The 16,467-nt window shown below is 39.4% G+C and overlaps 1 protein-coding gene across 3 annotated transcripts in view; it reads left to right on the top strand.

Annotated features, from left to right (window-relative positions):
- Positions 1 to 16,467, top strand: part of ENOPH1 (enolase-phosphatase 1) — a 36,827-nt gene that overhangs the window by 5,085 nt on the left and 15,275 nt on the right. The window lies entirely within an intron of this gene.

Here is a 16,467-nt window from a genome sequence, read left to right as displayed (position 1 = left end):
AAACTCACAATCCGCAAGATCATGACCTGAGCCAAAGTTGGATGTCTAACCAACTGAGCCGCCCAGGCGCTCCTATGTAAAATAAAACTTAACAGTTTGGAATAGCTCATGGGATTCCCTAGACTCCTCCCAGTCTGGGAAATGCTGTTCTCTGGACAGCCTGCTGCTCTATTACGACATGCCTCAGCCCTTAGGTGTCAGGCAACAAAAACGATGGTTTTATTTACCAGCTAGTGTATCTTATTTTCTCTTGAGTCATAGCATTGTCTAATTTTTAGAACAGGAGGGGCTCCTAGATGGAATCATGCAGTGAATGTTCAACCGACTAATTAATTTCTCATGAGTTGATGCCTGGAGGGATGTCCTGTGTGAAGATCATTACAATTTGTTGGAGGCAGAGCAGCGGTAGAGCCCAGCTTTCCTTAGATATTCACAGTGCATCTGAATTCTCAAAGCCTCTAGCCCTGCCCCTCACTGCAGGCCATATGCCTCTGGAGTTTGTTTTCTTTTCAGGTGCTGATTCTGATCCTTTACAGTGCTAATCTCCTAACATTTTTTGGTCATATATACCATCAGCAGAATTGGAGCATGCATTGCCAGTAGAATTTATAAATTGTGAACACATTTTATGGTCTAATTATGAAGTTATAAAACACATTGGAATTTGAAGATGAGATTAAAGTAATAAATGTAAACAAAGGTTGTTACACTCTGTTCCCTTACCCTGTTGAATCATCTTGCATGGCCATGGAGCCACCACTTGATTTTTGTCCATGTGTTGTAATACTCACTTTCTGACTTTGCATGGTGTATTATTCCAGTGTTTTTAATCTATAAGCCTGTGAAATAACACCATCACCTGTCTCTGTGGTTATCCTGTCAGGAGCCTTCAACTATTGTTTCTGGGTTTGGAGACAATTATCCTCTTGTTTCTGAAAATACTCTTTAATTTGGTGGGTTTCCTGTTGTTACGTGCTGCATCTGTACACCTAACAGTTGACATAGTTAAGTTCTATAAAGTCACCGAGAATCTTATATTAGCAAATAATGAATCATTGCCCCTAGAGAAAATACAGGGTTAGGTTCCTGTGAGCCTCTGGTCATAGCATTTCTGTGAGCTGATTAGTAGTAACCTTGTCTTATGTGTGTTTCTGTTTCCCTTAATATATATTATTGATAGATTAACATTGAACTCACAGCCAGTGGCACTGTAACTCATGCTTTAGTGTAGCCTATCTAAACACCTGTATTTTCTCCCTAAGGCACATCACAGTTTCTCGGGCTTAGGAACATTAGGCAGCATTTAGGCACTTTGCTTGGGAGCCCTTTTGAAGTGCAAGGTCACCAACAAAAAGCACAAAATGCAAAAAATATGGCAGTAAATCGACTCTGAAAAGGACACTTGTTTAAACTATGAGAGGTGAAACAAGTCAAATCGTCACTTTGTGTGGGGGAATGTGTACATCAAATGTTTACAGATTTTTGCCACTTTGCACGTGTACCTGTTTCTGAATGATCAGGAAAGTGCAGCAAGTATTGATTTTGGGGTTACAAATAAACTTTAGTGAGTAGGAGAATTTGTAAGTACGGAACCGACAAATAATGAGGATTGACAGTATAGAGTAGTAGTTACAGGGATAGGTTTGGAGACTATACAGGTCTGGATTAGCATTCTGGCTTCTCCCAGATGTTTTATGACAAGTTAGTTAATGTCTCTGAGTGTAGGTACATATTTCCTCAGCTATATTGTGTGGATCTCTACCTCATAAGGCTACTGACAACATTTAATGAATGCTTAACCCTTGAAAAAACTTTGTAAGATAAATGAATATATTTACATCAATATTTCATCCTACCACTCCAACAAATCGTAGTAGTGAATAGTGGGCAGGGAGCATGTTTTTCATTTATGCCTTAAGAAAACTTGTGCTTGAAAAGAAAATCTTGGTAATTAAGAAGATTCCATTAACTGAAAATAAGAACCTGATTGGGATTTTTGTCCCTAAAATATATTAAGTGGGGCATGGTGGGTACCCTTGCCAGAGGTTTTTTGTATTTGTGCTTCTCAGACTTGAATGTGTATACAAATAATTTAGGGACCTTGCTAAAATGTAGTTGGCTCTTTTTTCTTTCTAAAGATTTATTTATTTATTTATCTATCTATCTATTTATTTATTTATTTATTAAAAAAACATTTTTTTTTTCCCAGTTTATTTTGAGAGAGCACACAAGCAGGGCAGGGGCAGAGAGAGAGGGAGAGAGAGAATCCCAAGCAGTCTCTGCACATCAGTGCAGAGCCTGATTCGGGGACCGAACTCATGAACCTATAGATCATGACTTGAACTGAAACCAAGAATTGGATGCTTAACCGACTGAGCCACCCAGGTGCCCCCCCCCCCACTTTTTAAATTAAAGTTGTTTTTTATTTTTATTTAGAGTGAGAGAGAGAGAGCATGAATGGGGTTAGGGTAGAGAGGGAGACAGAGAATCCCAAGCAGGCTCTGTGCTGTCAGCGCAGAGCCTGACATGGGGCTTGAACTTGCAGACGGTGAGATCATCACCTGGAGCCGAAATCAAGAGTTGGACACTTAACCGACTGAGCCACCCAGGTGCCCCTAAAATGGAGTTTCTGGTATAAAGATCTGGAACGGGACTTGATGCTGAGTTTCTCACAGATGCCCAGGTGATGCCACTGCTGCCATCCTATGTACCACACTTTTAAGGTTTTAGGCGTCATAGAAATTTGCAAGTTATACCTATGTGTAGGCCTGTTAGCACTGCTCTTTTCTGATGGCCCATTTGATATGGTAAAGCAGACCAAGAAAGAGTATAGATGAGAGATCTATCACCATTAACAGAACCACAACCTCTGAGAGAGAGGTTAAGTAAATTGACTATGAATCAGTAAGGCTGTATACAAGGGAACAAGGTCATGCAGTAAGCCTGGTAGACACCAAAGGATTAATAGCAGGTCGCCACTTCCCCAGCTTTTTTTGCAAATCGCCTTCCAAAACTGAACTGTAAAGCAAAAGCCCCTTTCTTAAAGGACAAATAGAATTGTTAGCAAGGAGTTATGTGTACTTACAGGAGTAACTAGGTAGTACACTTAAAAGTGTTTATTTAGTTGAATGTGTATGTATAATAGGGACTTGCGTATAATAAGCCTTTGGATATCCTGGCAGAGGGGCAGGTAAATAGTGCCTTGCTAAACCTGTTGTGTTATTTTCCTCTGGTCGCTGTAACAAAATTACCACACACTTAGTGGTTTAAGACAATACAGATTTATCATGTTATACTTCTAGAGGGTAATCTGAAGTGGATCTCACGGAGTTAAAAAAGGTATTGGCAGGGTTGTGTCCCTTCTGAAGATTTTAGAAAATTCTAGAAAAATTTCTTTGCCATTCCCAGTTTCTAGAGGCTGCCCACATTTCCTGGTTCTTGGGCCTTTCCCCTGTCTTCAGAATCAACAGTATGGCATCTTGAGACCAGCCTTTCAGTCTCTGACTTTGACCTTCCTACTTCCTTTTACCTATAAGGACCCTTGGGATTGCATCAGGCCCAACCACATAATCCAAAGATAATCTTGCCATCTTGAGAATCTTAATTTATTATATCTACAGTCCCTTTGCCATATGAAGTAACATATTCATAGGTTTTGAGGTTTAGGATATGGACATCTGAGGGTGGGGGAATTTTCCCCTCTACCATGCTTGGTTAGCACAAACATCTCTAATAGATGCCTTTAGAGGATCTAGGCTATAAAGGAATTAGAATTTATATTTGCTCCACTTTTCAAATTTATCATTAATGGTGTTGGATACAATCGATAATGTTTTCTTTAAGATTTGACAGTTTTTTTCTTATTTTTATTAATATTTATATTTGAGAGAGAGAGTGTGCACGAGCAGGGGAAAGGCAAAGAGAGAGAGAGAGATGGAGACCGAATCTGAGCAGGCTTCAGGCTCTGAGCTCTTGGCCTGAGCTCAGCTCAACGTGGGGCTCAAACTCATGAGCCATGAGATCATGACCTGAGCCGAAGTCGCACACTCAACCGCCTGAGCCACCCAAGTGTCCCTGACAGTTTTTGTTTTAAAGATTGTGTTGGTGTTTAAGGATTGTGCTGGTATGGAGGTTGGTAAAGACATTGTTTAAGGGCTAGAGTTTTACCTCAGAGAATGAGATATTTGGCAAGGTTTTGAATTAGACTAAGGGAAAAAAAATCTCAAACTAAACCTTCTATGTTTTAGAAGATACTAATTAAACAGACAAATCCTTGATCCTATAAATACTTGTTTGAGGTAGTGGATACCCGTTTTTGTTTTGTTTTTTTTTTTTTCAGTTTATTTTTGAGAGAGCATGTGCACATGCTAGCAGGGGAGAAGGAGAGAGAGAGAGAGAGAGAGAGAGAGAGAGAGAGACAGAGACACACACACACAATCCCAAGCAGGCTGTGTGCTTTCAGTGCAGAGCCTGACTCGGGGCTCAAACCCAGGAGCTGTGAGATCATGACCTGAGCCAAAATCAAGAGTCAGACACTAAACTGACTGAGCCACCCAGGCGCCCCAGCAGATACCCATTGAGAGCAAATGATTGAGATCAAAATGATACAGGTTTTGATTCTATTTACTTACTTATTATTTACTTTTAAAGATTTTATTTTTAAGCAATCTCAACACCCGATGTGGGGCTTGAGCTCACAACCCCAAGATCAAGAATAGAACAATCCACCGACTGAGCCAGCCAGGTGCTTCTTGATTCCCTTTAGAAACATAATCCTGCTTATATACTTTTCTAGTGTTAGTTTAATATATATATTTTTGAAATATATTTTAGGTTAAAACACTTTTAGAAATGACTGATGTATTCTTGATTGTTTACTGATGCTTGTAATTTACTCTTATATGTTCTTTTATATTTCAGCAGTGTATTTTAAAAGATAATAATTGAGAAATGTTGAGGTTGACATTTCTTTCTCATGAAAACTGCTATGTTAATTTTTTTTTTTTTAACGTTTATTTATTTTTGAGACAGAGAGAGACAGAGCATGAACAGGGGAGGGGCAGAGAGAGAGGGAGACACAGAATCGGAAGCAGGCTCCAGGCTCTGAGCCATCAGCCCAGAGCCCGACGCGGGGCTCCAACTCACGGACCATGAGATCGTGACCTGAGCTGAAGTCGGACGCTTAACCGACTGAGCCACCCAGGCGCCCCAACTGCTATGTTAATTTTATGGTTTTTCTGGGAAGAGAGCTTGTGTTATCTGACAGTATATCCCAACTTTGGTTAAACATCCAAATGATAAGTATTGTCACTTCTACCGTTTTTAGCACTGAGAAATATATGATGCCCATTCTGCCCTCAATATGAAACTGGCTAGAAGACAGCCCTCAAGGGACGGCAAACTAGAAAATTCCTTCTACCTATACTGTTTATTATTGACACCAGTAACTGCAATTGAGTTACGTTCCCCGTCTTCATTGAATCTCTGAATTTAGTCTTTTTCATCTGCAAGGATGAGATAGTAGGATCTGGTGTGCTTATCAGGTGGTGATGAAGACTGAATGGAATAGAATGCAGAACACTTTGAAAAATTATAAAGCTCTGTAGAAACACTGATGATAATGCAAGAAGTATCAGACTAAGGGATACAGAGAGTGCTTGTGAAAATTCAGTAAGGAAAAGGGGCAACTAACATTTACTGACACCTGCTCCACATATTTTCCCCACCATGATTACCTCCACTCCTTATGGCTCTAGTCAAAAATACAGTAAGAATGAGACCAGTGTATCTACTTTCAAAGAATTTGTGGAACCACTAGAATGGCAGGACTGTCTTGATAAGTAGCTGTTGGGTGGTTTACTTAACATTCTCCCAAACCTTCCCCATTGCTTCATTCTGTTTCCAAAAGGGACATATACCCATGTTTGGTACCTGAGAGGATTTTTGTTGATTCAACCAGAAACAAAGGGAAGAGGCTTTGGAGAATCACTGTATTAGGTCTGAGTATATCAAGAAGTGGATGGAAAGCACCCCTGGCTTGACTTTCTGGTCTCTTACTCTAGAACCTTTTGTGTCACTGCACTTGTTTGATCTTTCCTTCCTTTCTCTCACATTTATTTATTTAAAAAAAAATTTTTTTTTAACGTTTTTATTTATTTTTGAGACAGAGAGAGACAGAGCATGAACAGGGGAGGGGCAGAAAGAGAGGGAGACACAGAATCGGAAGCAGGCTCCAGGCTCTGAGCCATCAGCCCAGAGCCCGATGCAGGGCTCGAACCCACGGACCGCAAGATCGTGACCTGAGCTGAAGTCGGACGCTTAACCGACTGAGCCACCCAGGCGCCCCTCTCACATTTATTTAAATACCAATCATGTGCCAGGCTCTTCTAGGATCCAGAATCGTTAAGACCCAGCCGTCACCCTCACAGAACCTGGTAAGGAGGACAGGTACATGAATAGGTTGTCTTTACACCATGGAAATCCTTTCTGGTTTCCTGTTGGCTGAGAGATAAAGTTTCAACTTCTGCACTTCAGTGAACAGGATTTTCCAATTTTCTGTCCCTTTATTCTGTTACACGTTTTATAGCTGAAAATGCCCATTCAGGTCATGCCCTTTCATGCCACCACTGTTCCTTCAGCTTAGAATGTAATACTTTTTCCTCTCCAAGTACAGGTTGGTTCCATGTACTCATTAACTTAAAAAAATATTTATTGTGCTAGGCTATGGAAACGCAGAAGTAAGATCTGCTTCTGCTCTCAAAGGAGTTTTGTTTGAGCAGGAATTTCAGAATCCTCTCCCTCCTTTGTAGGGCTGTATATTTGCCACTGTAGCACATGCTGCCTCTGGTGTTATATTTGTGTCCCGTCTCCCAGCAATGTTGAGAGCTCCTCATGGACAGAGACTGAAGCCTTTCTTTCCTTTTTTTTTTTTTTTTTTTAAATTTTGATAGCAACTGTTTAATTTACTTATTTCTTAGATGGAAAACCTGGTAGGTTATTTGGGTAATGGTCGACAATTACATAGCGTAACTTTGTATGTATGAATTGATTGGGGCCCAATACAATCTAAAACATAAGAATTTTTTAAAAAGGCACATAAGGCATTCAGTAAATGCTCTGTGATGGTGGTATGATGTGTTCCAGAATGGTCATGGACAGGGTTGGGACTGAGTTTTTCCCCACCTTGTCTGTCCTTGCTATTTCACATTTCCTCAAGGTAGTACTTTATCTCATTTGAACAGCATATAACTTATCTGAAGTGTTTCTAGAATGACATTAGACTTTTCATTGATCAACATTTCTAAAACCTAGAAGTCCAAAGGAAGAAATCAGCAAAAAATGGACCTTAAAAACTATGAAAGAGGGGCGCCTGGCGGGCTCAGTCGGGGAGCATGTGACTCTTGATTTCGGTGTAATGACTTGGTGTCATGAGTTCGAGCCCCGTCTTGGGGATAGAGTTTACTTAAAAAGAAAATGAAAGGTAGAAATTTTATTAACAATTAAAATTAAGTTAAAAGGCTGTGGGGTTGGGGCACCTGGGTGGCTCAATCGGTTAAGCATCCTACTTCAGCTCAGGTCACGATCTCATGGTTCCTGAGTTTAAGCCCTGCAGTGGGCTCACTGCTGTCAGCACAGAGCTGGCTTGAGATCTTCTGTCTGCCCCTCCTCCACTGGTTTTCTTTCCCTCTCTCCGCCCCCCCCCCAAATAAATAAATACACTTAAAAAAAAATTGGAGAAAAAAAAGCTATGGGGCACCTGGGTGGCACAGTTGGTTGAGCATCCTATTCTTAATTTCGGCTCAGGTCATGATCTCACGGTTCATGAGTTCGAGCCCCACGTCTGCACTGGGGGTGTGGAGCCTGCTTGGGACTCTCTCTGCCCCTCCTCAGCTCTTGTGCTCTCTCTCTCTCTCTCAAAATAAATAAGTAAACATTTAAAAAATTAAGTTTAAAAGTTAAATATATTCTCCTATGGAAACTTGTATCTGTTATTGTGAGAATAGAGGAAAGTCTTTTCCCCCCAAGTTTTTCTCAAAGTAATTCATGTTTGTTATAAATTGCACACATCATGGAAGAGTATAATATCGTAGTATAGAGAGTGAATGTCTCCTTTTGCTCCTGCCACTCAGAGATGACCGTTAAGAATTTGGTGACTATTCCTTCTGATTTTTTTCCTTTGTGTAGAGCAGTTGAGATTATTGAAATAAATGTAGTCTGATCTACTCCAAAAAAAGGCACCAATTATAATATCTAACTCCCACTTTTTAAATATGTAGGTAGGCCTCTATCTTGCCCAGATAAACTTTTTAAGTATATCCTGTATTTAGCTCTGAGAAGTCCTTCTCTGTTAGATGATTCTTTTAAATTTTATTTTTTAATGTTTATTTATTTTTGAGACAGAGACAGAGCATGAACAGGGGAGGGGCAGAGAGAGAGGGAGACACAGAATCTGAAACAGGCTCCAGGCTCTGAGCTGTCAGCACAGAGCCCGATGCGGGACTCGAACCCTTGAACTGTGAGATCATGACCTGAGCCAAAGTTGGACACTTAACCGACTGAGCCACCCAGGCGCCCTCCGTGTTTGATGATTCTTAACATTTTCCATTCTTACAGCTTACCCCCATGTTACTCCTTTACTAAAGAAAAAAAGGTATTCTTTTTTTCTTTAGTAAAACAAACTTATTTTTGTATCATACTTTTGATTTTCATAATTAATTGCTCATTTAATTTTCAAAATTGGCTTTGGTGTATGTAGGGGTCAGAGAGGGGTGGAAGGCAACCCCCGGTGAGCCTGTTGTACCCAGTTTTCCATCACTCCTCTAAAGAATGTGAACATAGTCAATAGCTCTGTCCTTAGAGGCCCTCCTGGAACCTCTTGGCACCTCTTCCCAGGGGATTCTATTTCAGAAACACAGATTTCTTTTCAAAGACAGAAGTCTTAAATACAAAAAAAGGTTCTTTGTCTTCTGGGTGTGTATATGAGGGGTTCATTAACTTGATTTTTTTCCCAATGATTCATTATTGTGACCTTTGAACAAATTCCTTTCCTTAAGTCTAAAAAGTGTGGAGCTAACACCCTTCACTGAGGAAAGAGACTAAGACACATAGTTTGGAAACTAGTGGTAATCCCGAGAGTGGGACCTGGGTGGGACTTTGAAGAGGAGCCGTGGTCAGGCCAGTGTTCGCAGTTCTCTTGGTATGCTCCAAGAGGCTGGCTGACTCCTGGGCTGGACCTTGTGTGGGTCTAAGTCACTGTAGGTTCAGTTAAGCTCATTAGATCCCTGCAGCCAGGGTGATGAAGCTCTGGGATCTGGTTCTTCAAACAAAACAGAACAAGACCTGATTGATAAACCGTTACCATAGTCTATTAATTTGTACTTAACCTTTATGTGCTTGTGTAAAATGGGAGAAATAATAATACTTGTTTCATTAGGGTTATTAAGAGAATTGAAATGAGATCATTCAGACCGTTTATTAATCCATTGAATAAATTTGGAGTGCTTGGTAGTTCAGGGAGAAGTTATGTACTAAAGCTTGGATTTGAGGGTCAGTAGTAAGAGATGGTATTTGAAATCATGAAATTAGATGAGAGGTCACTAAAGATTGACTATAGATAGAGAGTGCCTGGAATAATAAGGACTTAGTAAATGTTGGCAGTTACTCCCACTATTATAAAACTTACTTATATTATTACTACTGTTTATTGGAAATGTTATAGAACTGCCAGGTGAACTCACATCTCTCATTTTCTTTTTCTTTTTTTTTCTATTTTTTCTATTTTTTAATTTTCTTAATGTTTATTTATTTTTGAGAGAGAGAGAAAGAGCGCAAGCAGGGGAGGGCAGAGAGAGAGGGAGACACAAAATCTGAAGTGGGCTCCAGGCTCTGAGCTGTCCACACAGAGCCCAATGCGGGGCTTGAACTCACATGATCTTAAACTGCAAGATCGTGACCTGAGCCCAAGTCAGACGTTCAACCGACTGAGCCACCCAGGTGCCCCTCAAATCTCTCATTTGCTTTGTACAAATGTCTTTGAGAAACCAAAGGTATATTAGAATTATCTGTAGAGAATATCACGGTCCCCAGGGTGTTGGGTGATCCCAAGAGTAGTGCTCCCCAACGTCATCTACTCACAGAGCTGGATAGACTCAGGCATTGGGATTTCATAGGCCTGGGTTTGAGTTGTGCCTTTACTTTGTACCAGCAATGAAACCTTTTAGAACCCAGGCTTCATCATGTGTTCAGAGGGGTCACCATCAGGGATGGTAGGTGGATTCAAAAAGCTAATTATCAATTCCTTTCCTTTCCCTTCTACTGTTTGGGGCTAGGACTCCAGGCCAATCTGGTTTCCTTCTCTGAAATTCATGAGATACTGATAATTCTGTCTCTGTGCGTCTTTTTCAAACCTTATCCCAGCTACTAGCCCCTTGTAATGACAACCTTCCCTTGTGTGATGTGACTCATTGCAATTAATTAGATTATAGTTTATCTTTCTTTAATTACAGTTTAATCTCCTTAACGGGATTTAGAAGACACTTTTTTTTTTTTTTATCAGCAACATATTTAATCATTTTGAATTCAGGTGATGAAATCTAATGTTTATTCCTAAAGGCTTCTGCTTTCAAAGAGGAATGGTTACATCCCTTCCTACCCCACTGAAGATAGGGACACCAAAGTCATAATTTCTGAGCTCCTGTGGCCCCATGTAGCAGCCAGAGCACCAAACTTTTGGTAGCTCCTAGTAGGGTCTTCAGGAAGGATATTGAAGGAGCAATTTTAATACCACCACTGCTGAAGCTGTCTTAACAGGTGGCATGGACCACTCCAAGAAGTAGTAAATTCCCAACATTGGAAGTGTTCAAGCAGGTACAAACTTAGAGTTATAAAATAAGTAAGTTCTGGAATATAATGTACAGCATGGTGACTGTATTGTATATTTTGAAAGTTGCTAAGAAAAATCTTAAAAGTTCTCATCACAAGATAAAATTTATAACTGTGTGGTGATGCATGTTAACTAGGCTTATTGTGGTGACCATTTTGCAGTATTATATACATGTATCAAATCACTGTGTTGTACGCTCCAAACTAATATATGTCAATTATATCTCAATTTTAAAAAAAGATTATACGCTCTCATTGTAGAAAATGACCTCCTGACCCAGTGAGAATGTAATGTAGTGTAAATGTCCATGTTCCCCTCAATTTTGTTCTGTGCATTAGATATTCCCCAGAATGGGATTATGTTCTTTATTTTTAACCTGTTTTATTTCTTATTTAGAGGATGTGATTTGCTTAGAGAATTAAGACCCCACTTAATTTTCCTTTGCTTTTTATCTTCTGAGATTAATAGAAAAATAGTAGCCTAAAAGTATTGCCTTCATGTTTAATTTTCTGGCCGAAAAAATTCTAAGTTCTCAAATACTTTGAATCATTTGTCGTACTATGTGGTTCATTGGAAGGCTTTTAAAATAGTTTCTTTAAATAGCTGTACTCTATTACCCATTACCTTTTTATTACCCATTTTCCTCAGAGGAGTCTTGAGTAAACATTATAGCAACTATTTTATTTTTATTGATTCTATGACCTTTTTATTAAAACGACCAGACCACTTGACTGTAAAGCAAATCCATATTTGGACTTCTAAACATTAATGAGGCAGCTTCTTTAATTAGACGTTCAGAAATTTTGTGGCCCTTAAGGAGCCTTAATGGAGCTCTTTCAGAAAGCTACCATTGAGCTGTGCAGAGTAATGTAAATTGCTGCTTGCATAGTATCCCCTCCAGCATTTAGTGGAATTTAATCATAGTCGCCTGAAAGACAAATACTCTCATTTAGTTCCATGGCCTTTTGTTATATGTACTACTAAAGCATAACAGCCCCTTCGGTGCCTGGTGGACTAAAAACATTCACACACTTGTAGAATCCTGGGTTTACTGCAGCATTGTTTTCATGCTATAATATTCTGAAATTATCCATAAATGGATTATGACTGAAGTTAAAGCGTTTATCATTACAGTTCTTTCTGGAATTACTTTTAAAGGCTGAAAATGTTCAATGGGCAGGGTTGGGCAAGAAGCATTAGCTCTTTGAAGTCTATTTTTAGAGCTTTCTTATATGTTATCATAGCATATATAATCGATATTGTTACTGACTTTAAAAATAAGCAACTTGAAGGCGTTTTATTTGTCTCACAGAATAGATTGCTCAGAAAGTATGTTGAAAGAACGGGATAAAATCTTCACAATTTAGTTATGTGCCCCATGTACTTTTATACGATGCAGTAACACTTTTGCACTAAAATAGAAGTCTGCTAACATGTCATTCCCAGGTGGTCTTGTTGTTCCGTGTGTCATACTAAGTTCTGCTTTCATTGCCTAGCTTTGTGTGTGTACTTAGTGCAGAAGGGAGTTTTATGTCTAGAGGAAAGGGGCAAATTGGATGAACAGGAATTCCAAAGTAATGTTTAACTTTTAAAGCTTTTCCTAAAAGTTCAAAATTGTTTGAAACCTTGCACCTGTGAGTTCGCTGAGGCGAGGCTGTGGTTCATAACTCTGTTATCAGCGGCATCTGGCACTCAGTAGGTCCTCAGTAAAACTTGAATGTATGACTTGATTGTGCTTGTGATTTATCCTCTGGGAACTTCTCTGCTATTATTTGTCACTCAGTTTGGGTCAAAGGTGATCCTTGTCCAGTTTAAATGTCTGTGCTGGAGAATATGATAAGTGGTAAGGTCTAGGTGCTTTCTATCTAATTATCTCTAATTTCTGCAGTGACTGCTTGGTATTATCATTCCCATTTAACAGGTGAGAAAACTGAGGCTCAGAGAGGGGGTAAGTTGAATATGGCAGTAAAAAGCAGAGGTAGGACCCCCTGGCCTGGCATACTGCCTATAGTCTTTTTTTCTCTTCTGCCAGAGAGGTTAAAGACTTGGGCTCTCACAGGCTCTCCATAAATTGTTCTTGGGGTCATTAAAGCTGGATATGGGAAATTGGGCTTTGTGAAACACAAAGTACTATAGCACTGTATCTGTTTTTATGCCTTTCAAGTACTTCAGCTTTTCATTTACTGAGAGGCCATGAATCTAACCCAAAGTTTTTCCCCAGGAATGTTTCCAGTTGCTTGGGAGTTGAGGAATAATGGAGATAGGACATTGGAGGAGGATGACCAAGTGAGAAAGAAGCAGGTAGAGGATGAGGGATCAAAGTTGCCTTGTGTTTTAATTGTGAAACATTTTAAATAAGCAAGAATACGGATTAATATAATGAGCATGCATCCACCACAAAGCTTTTTAAATTTGAGACTATTTTATTTTAGATCCTAAAGAAATAAAGCATTATAAATATAAGTGAGACTCTTGAGTACCTCTCATTTTGTATGAATTTTATTTATACATTAGGGTTTATATTCACGTTTATAATCATAATTTCAGTACATTGATGTTTTTTCAAGTATTTTATTTTATTTTATTTTTTTTTTAAATTTTTTTTTCAACGTTTTTTATTTATTTTTGGACAGAGAGAGACAGAGCATGAACGGGGGAGGGGCAGAGAGAGAGGGAGACACAGAATCGGAAACAGGCTCCAGGCTCCGAGCCATCAGCCCAGAGCCTGACGCGGGGCTCGAACTCACGGACCGCGAGATCGTGACCTGGCTGAAGTCGGACGCTTAACCGACTGCGCCACCCAGGCGCCCCAAGTATTTTATTTTTTTAATTTAAGTAATCTCTACACCCAGCGTGGGGCTCAAACTTACCCAAGATCAGGAGTCATATGCTTCTCCGACTGAGCCTGCCGGGTGCCCCTCAGTATTGAGTTTTTAACTGCTGTATGTTGTTGTATTTTTTATTTTTATTATTTATTTATTTATTTATTTACTTATTTATTTATTTATATATATGTTGTTTTAGAGAATGAAAGAATATACTAGAGTTTATTCTCTAGCTAATAAAGATTTAGATTGTTTCCATTGATTTTGTTATTACACCCAGTACTAAAATAAACATTTTTTTTACTTCTCTCTTTGTGTGCCTGTGTTAGAGTTTGTCTATGATATATGCTTAGGAGAGGACTGGCTGTGTGTGCCTTCAGTTTTTGTGTATCTTCTCAGCATTCTTGAGTAGGGGGCCAGCTTGCAGTCCTGCTACAGTACATGAGTCCGGGAGAAATTAGTAGGTGAAAGGAAGGATAAGGAGGGGCATGATGTAGGGCATGATGGGAAAACCAAGTATTTAAAGAACAGAAGCCTATCAGTATGGTAAAAGGAGTCTCTTGCGGAAAAAACAAGCTGTCAATCTCAGCTCTTCATTTTCCTTCTTTTAGATCAGGATTGAGTTTTTATTGAGTTTAAACAAGGCTGTTCTGTCAAGTATGCTGAACAATTTGCTTGATTACACTGTACGCTTTTGAATCTGCTGAATGATCCATTACTTACTGGAACGCCATGTGGGAACAAGCAAAATTGAATGACTTTATTTTTACTAGGCCAGGTGAAATGTGAATAATGTGTTATGAAGAGAGGTAAACGCATCAGCCCTACTCTTTATTTATTTTTCTGTTGAAATGCAGTTGACATGCAATATTATATTAGTTTCAGGTGTGCAACGTAGTGATTGGACATTTTTTTACATTAGGAAACCCTCACCATAATAAGTTTAATTACCATCCATAACCATATAAAGTTACTACAGTATTATTGAGTATATTCCCCATGCTGTACTTTGTATCCCTGTGACTTACTTATTTTGTAACTGGAAGTTATAAGGGCATTCTGTAAATATTTGAGTAAAGAAATAAGTGAGTGAGGGGCACCTGGGGGGCTCAGTTGGTTGAGCATCCAACTTCGGCTCAGGTCATGATCTCGTGGTTCATAGATTTGAACCCCACATAGGACTCGCTGCTATTGGTGCAGAACCCCCTTCGGATCCTCTACCCCCCCTTTGCCCCTTCCCTACTTGCACTGTCTCAAAAATAAATAATAAAAACATTAAAAAAATAAGTGGATGAGTTTAGATAAACAGACTTCTTTTTAAAAAACTTTATTTTTTTTAGAGAGAGACAGAGAGAGCATGCGAGCAATAGAGAGGAGCACAGAAAGAGAGAGAGAAATTCAAGCAGGCTCCATGCTCTGCACAGAGCCTGATGGAGGACTTTATCTCACAACCCTGGGATCGTGACCTGAGCCAAAATCAAGAGTTGGATGCTCAACCAACTGAGCCACTTAAGTGCCCCTAAATAAACTGACTTCTTTTTTAACGTTTATTTATTTTTGAGACAGAGACAGGGACAAAGAGAGGGAGGCACAGAATCCAAAGCAGGCTCTAGGCTCCGAGCTGTCAGCACAGACCCTGATATGGGACTTGAACCCATGGACCCTGAGTTCATCACCTGAGCCGAAGTTGGATGCTTAACCAACTGAGCCACCCAGGCACCCCAATAAACTGACTTATTGAGTTCAACTTGATTATACAGTTTTCCTTAAAGTATGAGACCTTCTCTGAATTGTATACTTGGGGTGTACATCATAGTGTATACTAATTTTTCTGTATTTTTTAGAAAAATACAATATTTAGAAAATACTGGTAATTGCTAAGACTCTTGCAGGTTATCATACTCTGGATTTGTACAGCATTCTGCTTATACTCTGCTTGTCTCACCCTTTGCCCCATATCACAAGTTTTTGTTTGCTTGCCATCCTCCTGTCCCCCCACTAGATTCTTAAGCTTTTGGAGAAAAGGGACTTTGATTTATTTTATCTTTTCAATTCCCTTTTCTGTGCCCCACTAGTAGACACTAAAAACAACAACAACAACAACAAAAAAAAAAACCCAAAACTTATTGAATGTACCACATTTACTTTGAAAAGATACATAGACTTGGAACATCTGGGTGGCTCAGTAGGTTAAATGTCAACTCTTGATTTCGGCCCCAGGTCATGATCTCACAGTTTACGGGGTTAAGACGAGTTGGGCTCTGCACTGACAGCATGGAGCCTGCTTAGGATTCTCTCTCTCCCTATCTCTCTGTCCCTCCTCCCATTTGCTCACTCTCCTTCTCTCTCAAAATAAATAAACAAACAAAAAAAAGAAAAGATACATAAGCTCAGTGGTAAGTAAATAAAAATTTTGACCTAAGAGAAATCATGGTCCTAGTGTATGGATTACTGACAGGGTATTTATTTTTTAATTATTTTGCCCATCACTGTTTTACAGGGTATTCTATAGGTAGTCTGATTACCAAGAAAAAATCATGGTGATCAAATTGTCTTTTTTTTTTTTTTTTTTTTGAATATTTGTCATCCATGGACATGGGCCAGATAGTGTGTGTGTATTGATGATAACAGCTGTGAGCAAAGTATATTTGATCCCTACCCTCAAGGACCTATGGTCAACAATCTAGTTTAGGAGTCAGTGGACTTTTTCTGTAAAGGGCTGAACAGTAAATGTTTAGACTTTGCGGACCATATGGTCTT

Source organism: Panthera pardus, unplaced genomic scaffold (genome assembly GCF_024362965.1).
Source record: "Panthera pardus isolate Hobbes unplaced genomic scaffold, ASM2436296v1 HiC_scaffold_13, whole genome shotgun sequence".
NCBI lineage: Eukaryota > Metazoa > Chordata > Mammalia > Carnivora > Felidae > Panthera > Panthera pardus.
This window is presented reverse-complemented; position numbering and strand designations above follow the sequence as displayed.